The sequence below is a fragment of the Periplaneta americana genome, chromosome 13, assembly GCF_040183065.1.
Source record: "Periplaneta americana isolate PAMFEO1 chromosome 13, P.americana_PAMFEO1_priV1, whole genome shotgun sequence".
Taxonomy (NCBI): domain Eukaryota; kingdom Metazoa; phylum Arthropoda; class Insecta; order Blattodea; family Blattidae; genus Periplaneta; species Periplaneta americana.
In genome coordinates, this window is record NC_091129.1 from 117,102,162 (window position 1) to 117,114,379 (window position 12,218).

At 34.9% G+C, this 12,218-nt stretch overlaps 1 protein-coding gene across 1 annotated transcript in view; it reads right to left on the reverse strand.

Annotated features, from left to right (window-relative positions):
- Positions 1-12,218, reverse strand: part of LOC138712307 (suppressor of lurcher protein 1-like) — a 548,854-nt gene that overhangs the window by 294,934 nt on the left and 241,702 nt on the right. The window lies entirely within an intron of this gene.

The window sequence follows — 12,218 nt, forward strand, 5'->3', positions numbered from 1 at the left end:
TGTTCTTTCATTAATAACTAAAAAACTAAGGATTTTCGGACATATGTTTACATGAACTTTTTTTCTTGTTTTGGTGTTAGGAACATGCCCCAAAGTTTGTCAAAGTATTTCTGAAACACTCTGTATATATAATTACATTAAGTGAGATAAGACTGAATAGATCAGTTTGTTTTGTGTTGGACAGATTAGAATAAATTACATTATATTATTTTAAATATATTACAGTAGCATAGATTTTTCTCCATTACGTAGACTGTATTAAGTTCGGTTAAATCGACTGTATTTGAATGTACTGTATTTGGAATGGATTATATAAGGTAGATTTCATTAAATACATTAGATTACAATAGATCCGATTACATTATTTATTTTTACTCTCGTCGTTTCAAGTGAAGTCAAGTTACATTACACTCTATTAGATTGATCAGACTAAATGGAAATCTATAGGTTAGGTAAATTAGATTACGTTTAATAGATTAGATACTATCGATTCGATGAAATTAAATTACATTTAAATGTATTGGATTAAATTATATAAGATGTTTCACATTCGACTAAGCAGAGAGATACCGGCCGGCAGCACAGTCAGAGAAACAACACAATTCGACTTGTTTCGCAATTGGCTAGAATTGTACAGCTCGAGGCTACCAATCAATGTTAAAAAAATGGAGGACCTTAAGAAGATTTTGCAGTTCATACCGGATGAAGTGAAAGGATTCTACACAGAACTGTACACATGACCCACCACCAACAAAGATAGTAATGACAGTGGAAGCGAAGATTAAAAAAATAATAAGTCCTGATAAGAAAAATGTGTATTGCAGCAGAAAAAACTTCAATTTTTTGTGATTTTATATGTAGTTTTTTCATAGATTATAAAGTTTGTCTATACTTATTTTTATTGAAATATTTTAAAATTAAAGCTTTCAAAAATAAATTTATAAAATTATTCATGATATATAATATTAACAAATGTGTGTATTTTTTACCTTTTATTTTTGTTGACTATATTAATGTTTTTATTGATTATTACTGGCTTCTGTCTGATTATCAATTTACTCGTATATTAAATGTATTTTTTCTCTCTTTTTCTCTTTCTTATTTTTTGTTCGTGTGTGTTATTTACTGGTTTGAATTAAGTTATTTACTGTATTTAGTAAACTGTCCTTGTAAATTTTATGTTATGTTATTGGCTAAGACCACAACGTACACGAGCCTGGCCCTTACGGTAGTGGCTAGAAACATTTTTGTTTTATTATTTTAATTTGTACTCACTAGCTAGCTAGATAAATAAATAAATAAAGAAAGAAATAAAGAAATAAAAAATAAATAAAAGAATAAAATAAATAAATACAGAAATGAATGAATGAATAAATAAATAAATAAGTAAATAATAAACAAACAAACGAACAAAAAACTAACAAACAAATAAATAAGTAAATAAGTAAATAAATAAATGAGTTAATGAATAAATAAATAAATAAATAAATAAATAAATAAGTGAATGAATAAATAAATAAATAAATAAGTAAATAATAAATGAATAAATAAACAAACAAAAAACAAACAAACAAAAAACTAACAAACAAATAAATAAATAAGTAAGTAAGTAAGTAAATAAATAAATAAATAAATAAATGAGTGAATGAATAAATGAATGAATGAATAAATAAATAAATTCACTCCAAAACTCTTGGAAAAAGGCAATGTCTTGCTTAGTTTCAGCTTGTTGGAACAATCCCATAACATCCTAATTAATTTAAATTTTTTGACGACTTATATGTATTATAAAATACAACTAATGGTGAATAAACCTCATATTTAGCAACTAATACCATTTGTAAAATACAACTGGACTATTAAAGTAAAATTAATGAATCCAAACAGTTTTTATTGGTTTCACAAAAGTTTTGTTTTTGTCACTTTTGGGGTTTTAGAAATAAATGATTCATATTATTTTTGTGACAATTCCTAATAATTTTACCATATTTAAAAATTATCTATTTTGATTGCGTTTGAACCCGTGAACATCGGAAAAATCAGGTAGCATGGCAACGAGCAGGCATAATATATTATTCTGCACCTGACATGTGTGTATACATCACTTCAGTATGATAGGCGACGGGGGCGGGGTGTTGATTATCAACTTGCAAGCTGACTGAAAAGTTAACAGCCCAGACAGCAAAGTTGAAGAGAATTAGACTGGCTGCCGCTGACGTTCCACGCAGGTAATTAATTATGTACCATCATAACCATCATTATGTGACAGGGGTTACGTCAGTACAGCCCATTTCGGCGAGACGGTTTTGTAGTCTACTTCTTCACATATTCTTTCCATACCTCGTCTTCCTCGAAGTTAGCAGTGATTCAATAAGAAACATTCCTTTATTCACCCGTAGCAGATGTTCGTGATGAATTTCAATACACGAAAAAATGAAATCTTAACGACATGAAATTCTTTAATTTTTCCGTTCTCATTCCACGACCTAGGAAATTCCACCGTGCCGAGCAGCCAATCTATGATATGGGACGATTTAAACAAATTATTTTCAATAAGAAACCTTCCTTTATTCACGCGTAGCGGATATTCGTGATGAATTTCAATATACAAAAACATGAATTCTTCACGACACGAAATTTTTTAATTTTTCCGTTCTCATTCCACGACCTAGGAAATTCCACCGTGCCGAGCAGACAATCTATGATATGGGGCGATTTAAACAAATTATTTTCAACAAGTGACAGAGGATATTTACATCACGTTCATTGTGTGAGTACTTCTTAAGTCTGTCAGACTGTTGTGATTACTTTGCATTATATTTAATTTTAATGATAGGATTATGAGGATTAAAGGACAAACCTTGGTTAACGCGTGTTAACTCCACTATTAATTGTTTAGGTTATCTTACGACGCTTATCAACGTCATAGGTTATTTAGCGTCTGAATGAGATGAAGGTGATAATGCCGGTGAAATGAGTCCAGAGTCCAACACCGAAAATTACCCAGCATTTGCTCATATTGGGTTGAGGGAAAACCGCGGAAAAAACCTCAACCAGGTAATTTTCCCCGACCGGGAATCGAATCTGAGCCACCTAGTTTCGCGGCCAGACGCGCTAACCGTTAGTCCACAGGTATGGATAATAATGTAATAAGACAGACTGTTACAGTAATTGGGGAGCGCTACTACAGCATGTTACAGAACTTTGTCATCGCTAGAATGAGGAATCACGATATGGAAAACATAATCTTCATGCAAGATGGGGCTCCACCCCAAATCTTGATCCCTGCAAAACAATTAATTATGCAGATGTTTGGCGATCGTGTCATCAGTAGGCACTTTCCAACAATGTGGCCTCCGCGATCTCCAGATCTCAATCCGGCCGACTTTTGGTTGTGGGGTTATCTTAAAGAACGCGTTTTCCTGGAACATCCTACAACCCTACTGCAACAGAAAGATGCCATCTCGCAAGAAATAGTCAACATTCCAAGACATTATCTGTAAAATGCTGTGCATGGTATCGCAGACGGAATGCCACGTTGAACAAGAAAACGGCGGACATCTTCCCGATGGTTTGTAAATCCCGTTGATTGCCCAACACTGCGATGTTTTTGTTTTTTTCCCTATCTCAAATATTACAATATTTATAGCGGTTTAATGTTTGAACTGACTTTTGAAATAACATATATTCTTAAAGAATGTTACTCAGTTACGCTTTGACATGGACGGGAAACAAACGCGTGCATAATACATGCGTAACAATAGAATGTTAATACAAACTTGGCATTACTCACACACGGATGGATAAGTAAAAATAACAATATTTATGGAATATTTTCATATAGCCTATTTATAACATAATATGCTGGTTAATTGTTAACTGTCTGTGACTCAAAAGAAATTATTTACTTGGCCCCTTAATAGTACATTCTGTATCAATGCATTATTATTATTATTATTATTATTATTATTATTATTATTATTATTATTATTATTATTATTATTATTATTTGAAGATTGACTGTTATTCATAGCTTATTCCATTTCGTTCATTAGGCGCGCTTAACTCTTACAGTAAACTGTAATTATCCTAATTCCACTATCCTAATAATTTCTGCTATGTGTATGTATATATTTATTCACAATGCAATGGGAAAACACCCGGTGGCAATGGCAACTAATTACACTCAATAATGACAATTAATAATTAATAAATAATATTAATAGTAATGAATACTAATAAATAATAATAACAATAAAATTAATAATAGTGTAATAAAACTAACAAGGAGCATCCTAAATTAAATGAAGCACGATCATTTAAAATAACTTGATTACTGGCTTTTAAGGCCCCCGGAGGTTCATTGCCGCCTCACATATGCCCGCCATTGGTCCCTATCCTGAGCAAGATTAATCCAGTCCCTACCATCATATCCCACCTCCCTCAAATCCATTTTAATGATATCTACCCATCTGCGTCTCGGCCTCCCCAAAGGTTTTTTCCCCTCTGGCCTCTATATGCATTTCTGGATTCGCCCATACGTGCTACATGCCCTGCCCATCTCAAACGTCTGGATTTAATGTTCCTAATTATGTCAGTTGAAGGATATATTGGGTGCAGTTCTGTGTTGTGTAACTTTCTCCATTCTCCTGTAACTTCATTCCTCTTAGCCCCAAATATTTTCCTAAGAACCTTATTCTCAAAAACCCTCAATTTCTGTCCCTCTCTCAAAGTGAGAGTCCAAGTTTCACAACCATACAGAACAACCGGTAATATAACTGTTTTATAAAATCTAACTTTGAGATTTTTTGATAGCAGACTAGATGACAAAACTTCTCAGCCGAATAATAACAGGCATTTCCCATATTTATTCTGTGTTTAATTTCCTCCCGAGTGTCATTTATATTTGTTACTGTTGCTCCCAGGTATTTGAATTGTCCCACTTCTTCATAAGATAAATTTCCAACTTTTATAGTTCCATTTCGTACAATATTCTGACCACGAGACATACTTAGTCTTTTCGGGATTTACTTCCAACCTTATCTCTTTACTTGCTTCAAGTAGAATTTCCGCGTTTTCCCTAATCGTTTGTGGAATTTCTCCTAACATATTCAAGTCATCCGCATAGACAAGAAGCTGATGTAACCCGTTCAATTCCAAACCCTCTGTGTTATCCTGAACTTTCCTAATGGCATATTCTAGAGCGAAGTTAAAAAGTAAAGGATATAGTGCATAACCTTTACTTTTTAACTTCTCTATTTAAAATAAATCTAATTTGTATCTTAACACTAAGTTCGAACTAAAACCCACGAATAAGATATGTTCATACACGCACAAGTACCTTTCAGCACTACACTCATTTCGCTGTCAACTCACTCAATGCACTGGAACTACGACACATTTCACTGATACTATCCTGATTTGACTAACACTTAAAAATATTTCACTGTTGAAATACTTTGCTCTTCCACTATAAACTATAAAACTTAACTGACACAAACACATTTCACTGACACAACACACTTCACTGATACAACACTTCAAATGACAAAATATCAATTACACCCTTTAAATAGTGTGTATAATACACTTTTATTAGTAAAGTCCTTAAGCCTGTTTTTAAATACATTTTTGGTTATTGGTAAAGGCTTTAGTAAGTCTGCAGATAAAGCATTACAGTCCCTGATAGTACGATTGATTATTTAAAGATAATTCCTTCATATAATATAGGCTTGATTTGCTGAAAACGATGGCGATGGCTCGTGTTGTCCATTAAGTCCGGTTCCAGTTGAACAAATACTGCATATCTTGACATCCAATATCGGCATTCCCCTTTCAAAATTCTCCAATTTCCTCTAATGGGACGACGAGAAACAGAAGTGCCCAACCAGTTTGGAGTTCGCACAGATCCTTTCCCACAGTCCAAACATCCTTTGCAAAGAAACGCGGATGTTCTAATAGTTTCTCCTCTCATCTCCTTTTTCATTAATTCAAACATCTTAATACACATGAAATGTGATATTTTTCGCCTTTGTAATTCCAGTAAAGACATATACCTTGTATGCATTGCTATAACTTATAGTAACTTAATATTGTACCCAGTAGCTAATCCCGTATTCAATAGCAGATACGCGATATCAAAATTTATGTTTAATAATGTTAGTACTAACTCGACACGGTATGCTATGGTTTCGCGGTCCCCAGGCAGAAGATCATTGCCTGAAGGCAAGCTATTCTGAGTTGCAGATAAAAATGATAGAGGGGAGACGTGAAGGCGGAAATAAGAAAGGAAGTACCTGCAGGGATTGTGTGAGGCGGGGTATCAGCTGCAGATCTTACACCGCACACCAGAAGAAAATCCATCCGAGTAAGGAAAAGCGGATCAAATTAAAATGCATTTTCTAGACATGCACTGTATATAATTACCATCTTTTCATAGCAGTCTTTGGGCTTATAGCTTGAGAAGGTAGAGTTGTCAAGTGTTTCGTAATCTCTTTCCAAATATCCATAGCAACTGTATACATTCGTCTGAAAGTATGAAAGTCTTCTCTCAAAACTAAAGACGAAGGAAACTTAACAATAGTAATATGCGTTACAAGAGCGGTATGTTGAAGTTTTCATGTTATAGGAAAAGTTTGAAAAGCGAAACGTAGTTGAGCTTTTTTAATTTCCGAGAATTGAAAGAAAACATACCGCTCGTGTATCGTACATTATTTTGTGCGAAGATCGTTTATTACATACCTGAAAAAGGAATTTCTAATTAGTTGCAATGAAATCTCCATCTTGGTTTCTGTTCAATGACGGCAAATTTGCAAAACAAAAATATCTATCTTCAACACTGTTGCTTTAAAATATTTTCTGTGTTTACTATACTCCAGCAGGCTGTGATAAACGTCTGTCTTTTTTTCCCCCCAGTCTATGATGAGTCTGGAATCTTGTTGATTTTTTCACGGCTTCCTTAATGTTACTTGCATCACGAATGCAGTAACTTTAGTGGTGTTGTAGAGTTTACTTAATTTTTGCAAATATTTAATAACTATAATTAACAGTGCAATTTAGGTGAAATTGCAGTGGTAAGTTTCCAATTTATAATTATTACTATATTGAACGTCTCTAAAACTAATATGTTAAAAGCCTAAAGCAGTAAAATCAATATGTCACTTAAGCGGTAAGAAGAGGGATATTGTTATGTGTGTTAGGTTGGGAATACTGAATGTGGAATTTTAGACTTTCCGCGGATTGGTTTTGTGCGGAAACCAAGCAAATACGCACGATCTCGCACAAAAGATATAAACAACACCATACGTTCATAAAAGAAATTATGTACACAATCGCTTTGAAATGCTTTTTTTATTTTACTTGGCGATTTAACGACACTGTATCAACTACGAGTTATTTAACGTCGATGAGAATGGTGATGGTGAGATGATGTTTGGCGAGATGAGGCAGAGGATTCGCCATACATTACCTGAAATTTGCCTTACGGCTGGGGAAAACCTCGGAAAAAAACCCAACCAGGTAATCAGCCCAAGAGGGAATCGAATCCGCGCCCGAGCGCAACTACGTATCGGTAGGCAAGCGCCTTTGCAGACAGAGCTACGCCGGTGGCTTTGAAATGTTAAATGAATATAACTTTTAAGGTTAGATGAGTATATTTCAAAAAGATTTTTTTTTGCTTGACATTTTTTTTTTTCACAGAGACGTATTTGTGCCCTTTTCTCCTGTGTCGACGCGATTTATAGGATGACGATCGCAGTGCTATTGTTTTTAACTACACATCTTCTCGAACCGTCATACTTCGTAAATGTAGTTGGAATTTTTGTTATTTTGAAAAGCTTTGACTTGTTTGCACTAGATGTCGCAATATTTATGACTGACATAAAAATGGCTGTTTCCTACTTCCTGTAAACAAGTGACGATGTTTTTTATTGTCTTTTGTTTTGTGATATAAGAAACAAAAGGAAGTAAGTTTACGTGTTCTTGTTTGCTTGTTTCATACGGACATCTTATTGTTAGCAGTCCGAAATAAGCTAATACACATTCTGTAATAGACGCTGCGAATTTAATTTCCTGTACGCAATTATGTATATGTAAGCTTTTAAGGGGTGTACATTAAGTTATAAAATATAAATGATGCAATTTATATTCATCAACTAGAACATACAGTACATTTGGATAATAGTTCGACAGTCATCTGTCGGAAGTAGAGGATAAATCAAGTAAAACCGCCATTATTATTAGTTTTCCAGTAAGTATGAATTCGTAGTACTTTGCTAGTGAAATCATAATATTTGCAGTTCTGCAGTGCATGATAAATTTTGATTGTAATTTCCCATAATTCCATACTTTGCTAGAATATCAGGCGAATATATATATATATATATATATATATATATATATATATATATATATATAGAAAGAGGAATAAATATGTAAGAAAAAAACTAAATATACAAAATATAATAGAAATAATTATACCAACGAAACAACAGGACTCGAAAGAACACATGCATAGTATACCAGCAACACGTATTGCTAGAACAGCCATGCGTTGTAATCCAAGAGGAGGGAGGTCACTAGGAAGAGCAGTTAAAAGATAGATAGATTGTGAAATTTGAAGGGCGCGTCAGCATCAATGGCTATTTGCACCCATGCCTAAAGTTTTTTCTTGTTGTGTGTAGAGCAGTTAAAAGATGGCGAGACCAACTTTTATGGGGGCGGAGCAAGTTGAGAGGCCTAGATCTTGAAGGAGATGATGATGACGATGACGATGATGATGATGAAGATTAGGGGTAGGATTTTGATGAATTATAAATAATAAAAAATGTCCTAAAACAATGCATTCATGAACTAAAAATCTTTCAAAAATGCCCTTAAGAATGCCCTAAAAATTGATCTTACATAATTGGCTTAGTAGTAATATTAATATTTACACTAGTAATTAGATTAAATTATAGTACGATCATTAAAGTTTATTTAATTTTACATAATTTTTCTAAATAGTACACGTTAATTAATTATTTTATCTGATGTAGTTCCACGTAGTCCACCACAAGGCCACACTTATCCGGAACTAGCAGGTATAGAGGAGTCTATATTGAAGGAGTAGTTGGAATGATCCATTACATGGGGTGTACTACGTTAAAATGACAATATTTAGGTAGAGAAATGATTAAAATAATATACATAATAATGGGTATGACTTACTTGCTTACTTACCTACTGGCTTTTAAGGAACCCGGAGGTTCATTGCCGCCCTCACATAAGCCCGCCATTGGTCCCTATCCTGAGCAAGATTAATCCAGTCTCTATCATCATATACCACCTTATTTGAAGGTTTCGTAACAAGCTGTTTTTTTTACGGTGATAGGTTGTTAGCCCTTCGCCCAACCCCCAAGCTGGAGGACCACCCCTCATCGGCTGTCCGCGACTGCTTATCCAACATATTCACAGCTACTCTCCATATCTGGGGGCCGTCTCCTCGATCCGCAACCTGAGGACGCGCCGTGGCGTGGTGATAGGGGTCCACAATACATGGAATAATGTGTATTACTGGACAAAATATGTAGAGAAAATATCAAAGGAAATAAATAATATTTCACATTAATAATGGGGATTTATGGCCAAAATTAAATGGAAATATTCCAAAAATGACCGAATAAAACAAAAAAAATGCTCTTATAAGTTGTAAGAGGAAAAAAAATGAAAAAAAAAATGTCCTAACAAATATGTCTTAAAACACTCAGTTTACCACACAACATATAAATACTAAAGCAGCAATGTTTCTGGCTTACAAGAAAAAATAAGCAATTTCATTAAAATTCTACCTTAATGATGATGATGATGATGATTTAACGACGCTCACAATTTCCAAGGTTATATCAACATCGCTGGTGTGCCAGAATTTTGTGTCGTAGGAGTTCTTTTATGTGCCAGGAATTCTACTGACTTAAGCATGTCGCATTTAAGCACACTTAAATGCCATCGATTTGGGCCGGGATCTAACCCGCAATCTAGGGCACAAAAAGCCAGCACTCTATCGACTGCTTCACCCAGGCCGACGTGGAGGCTGAGAATGTAGGTGGAATGAAAGAGAGAAATGGAAGTATTCCGAGAAACTCCTTCTGTAACGTCCATTTTTCCACCACAATTCCATTAGGACCTGGCTCGGAGTCAACATGTTCCCACCTGCAAGGAACACTAATGCACTAAGGTTGTGTGTCAGGCACGGCCGCATATAAGGCGCACAATGAGCTAAAGTGAGCCTAAATACATGGATCTGTTCCTTTCCGAGCCTCTATTTGCTTATTTCAGCGCTTGACTTCCCCTTCTTAATGTATACTAATAATACAGTCTGATCCGTTTGAGTGTGGATAATATTATGGGAGTTTCCATATATGACAATCAACAATGCATAATCTGAAGGGACAAATGAAAATCGTAGATGATTAAAATAACTACTGCAAATCAACAGAGGGCAAAATGTGTTCTTTGATACGCTAAATTTGAGAGTATTAAAAGAGATCAAAGGGAATTTCGACGTGAGTATGGTGTGCGTAATGTACCTAAATACGATTCCATAGTATTGTGGTATCGAACAATTGTAGAAACAGGTTCTGTGTTAAAAAAAAACATGCAGGAGATCGCAGGGGAAACCCAGTACGACAGCCGCGGCGAAAATGCGACTCACGAGCACATTGTGGCTCACAGTGCTTTTCTCTCGCTTCCTACCTACAACCCCCACCCTCTCACTCACTGGAGTCAAACTCCGTTCCATTTGTATTTGTCTCAGACCTGCGAGTGGCGTATCGTCGCAATATCTCTCTCGAAACCATGTACCTCTATAAAAAACGAAAGTTTCAAGTAGGATGGGAGGATGCATTCTTTTGCTTACAATATGATGAAAATATTAAATGTATGATTTGTTCACAAATATTACTAGGAAAACTGTTGTATAACATAAAACGGCATTATAAGTTACTACATGTTACTGATGAAACATTAAAAGGTTATGTATTATTATTATTATTATTATTATCATTATCATTATCATTATCATCTCTGTACGTCGATTCTTTTACAGCAGATGTACGAATAATGCGGTTAGATTTTCAATTTAAACTCACAGATTTACAATGTGACGTTAAATGGAAGCTAGATGTAAGGACTTGACAGATATTGAACTTTTCACATCTTTGGAAAAAAAAATAAATATTTGAAGCTTCGTTCTTTCTCTTGCTCTGTTGAAGCCATGTTCGCTGTAACTTACGTTTGTGAAAAATTATTTTCAACAATGAAAATAGTAAAAATCAAGTTTAGATCACGACTGACAGACAAATGCCTTCGTGATCAACTACGATTGGCAGTAAGTGACATAATTCCTGATTTTGAAACTTTGTCGCAGAGACATTCTGAAGACAGTTAATTTTAGGTTGTGATAATGTGTCCTATGTTTTCTTGCTCATTTCTTTCTTCGTTACACGTCCTAAACATTAACTTCCCCTTCGGTTGTCTGCCTCCCTCCATAGGTGCTATGCACGTTGCAGCTTACACAGTGGCTCGGCGCACCATGGCCTTTTCGCCACGGCTGCAGTACGAGAAGCAGCTATCTCTTGGCTTGGCCCCCAAACTCCCCAGATCTAAACCCTCCTGGCTTCTTCGTGTAGGGTTTTGTTAAAGATATTGTCTATTAACAGAAACCCAGGAACATTGATGATCTGAGAGTAAAAAATTATCGAAGCTTTTCAACAAATCACCCCTCTTATGTTACAACGAACATGGGCTGAATTGCATCACCGTTATGAGTTGTGCAGGGTGCGCAATGGAGGTCATGTTCAGCCCTGAGAAATCTCCCCATATTTCAGTGTTGTATACACAAAGTTTGAACAAATAAAGTTCAGTAGTAAATGTTTTACGGTGTTTTCATTTTATCCATACCCAAACGGATCACCCTGTAGTATGAAGTCCATCTGTCGGCATTTTTACTTAGAGAATTTGTATAATTCTTTTAAATGGGACGTTGCAAACGAATTGAGACTAGGAGTTCGCATAAAAGTTAAGATCAATACTAATAAGCCATGAATTCGTCTATCATTCCCGCCTCACTCCCATTGATTAATTAACTGAACGGCTAATTGTTTTATTAATTCATTCATGTTAGAATTATTGACCTGCATATTGCATGACTCGCTAGGAGTTAAGAGCACGGACTCTATTGT